At 40.7% G+C, this 1,678-nt stretch overlaps 1 protein-coding gene and 1 pseudogene across 3 annotated transcripts in view; one reads left to right on the top strand and one right to left on the bottom strand.

Moving 5' to 3' along the window:
- The window catches only part of TOP3A (DNA topoisomerase III alpha), a 40,675-nt gene that overhangs the window by 27,477 nt on the left and 11,520 nt on the right, over positions 1–1,678 (bottom strand). The gene's annotated exons all lie outside the window — the stretch shown is intronic.
- On the top strand, positions 934–1,038 carry LOC119468958 (annotated as a pseudogene).

Below are 1,678 nucleotides of genomic sequence, written 5' to 3'. Positions count from 1 at the left end.
TGAGCCACCGCGCCCGGCCTTTTTTTTTTTTTATATTTTAAGTAGAGAAGGGGTTTCATTATGTTAGCCAGGCTGGTCCCAAGCTCTTGACCTCGTGATTGCCCACCTTGACCTCCCAAAGTGCTGGGATTACAGGCGTGAGCCACCACACTTGGCCATAATGGCAATTCTTAAGAAAGAAATCATTTTTGTTATCTGTCAATAAGAGTTCATCTTTTTCCAACAAAAGAAAATCCCTTTACAAATTCCATTTGCTAGTTAAGCTTTTTCAGTAACAGAGAATAGAAAAATCATCTAATCTAATGGTTTCTGAATTCTTTTTAAGAAAGCACTGTAGCCTTCTCAAATTCTGATAAGGACTCTGATAAGTAACAAGATGGAAGTACTGTGGCTGCAACAAGGCTGATTCCTGCTAATCCAACCTCTCCCAGTCCAGCCCTAAGTGACTCTTGAGAACACAGTATGTTCCCAATGGTCTAACCCTCTACGGATACTTGTCTAATAACTTGTCTGAGACCGCAGGTCCAGGGCTCTCCCAAGACAGCCTGTTCTACTAATAGACAGTCTTGACAACTTAAAATGTTTTTCCTGGCCAGGCGCAGTGGCTCACGCCTGTAATCTGAACACTTTGGGAAACCAAGGCGAGTGGATCACTTGAGCCCAGGAGTTCAAAACTAGCCTGGGTAATATGGAAAAACCTATCTCAAAATAAGTAAATAAATAAATAAAAAATAGCTGGGTGTGGTGGCACGTGCCTGTGATCCCAGCTACTAAGGAAGCATGAACGGAGGTTGAGGCTGCAGTGAGCCATAATCGTGCCACTGCACACTAGCCTGGGTGAGACTCCGTCTCAAAAAATAAAATAAATCCCTCCCATTCCCTGTCCCTGCGCTGGGCCCCATGGGGGAGACAAAAAAAAATTAAAAATAAATAAAGACTATACTTTCAGGGATCATTTCTATAGTTTATTACTAGGGAAGTTTCTCTGAACGTGTACAGCACAGAATGGGAAAAAATTTTTGCAATCTACCCATCTGACAAAGGACTAATATCCAGAATCTACAAAGAACTAAAACAGATTTACAAGAAAAAAACAAACAAGCCCATGCAAAACTGGGCGAAGGATACAAACAGACACTTTACAAAACAAGACATAAATGAGTCTAACAAACATGAAAAAATGCTCATCATCATGGGTCATTAGAGAGATGCAAATCAAAACTACACTGAGATACCATCTCATGCCATTTAGAATGGCGATCATTGATGCTGGAGAAGATGTAGAGAAATAGGAGCACTTTTACACTGTTGGTGGGAGTGTAAATTAGTTCAACCATTGTGGGAGACAGTGTGGTGATTCCTAAAGGACCTAGAAATAGAAATTCCATTTGGCCCAGCAATCCCATTACTGGGTATATATCCAAAGGATTATAAATCATTCTATTATAAGGACACATGCACAAGAATGTTCATTGCAGCACTGTTGACAATAGCAAAGATTTGGAACCAACCCAAATGCCCATCAATGATAGACTAGACAGAGAAAATGTGGCACATATACACCATGGACTACTATGCAGCCATAAAAACGATGAGTTCATGTCCTTTGTAGGGACATGGATGAACCTGGAAACCATCATTCTCAGCAAACTGACACAAGAACAGAAAATCAAACACT

This window comes from Cebus imitator, unplaced genomic scaffold (genome assembly GCF_001604975.1).
Source record: "Cebus imitator isolate Cc_AM_T3 unplaced genomic scaffold, Cebus_imitator-1.0 Scaffold538, whole genome shotgun sequence".
Lineage (NCBI taxonomy): Eukaryota > Metazoa > Chordata > Mammalia > Primates > Cebidae > Cebus > Cebus imitator.
The sequence above is the reverse complement of the archived record's forward strand: the minus strand, read 5'-3'. Positions and strand labels throughout refer to the sequence as shown.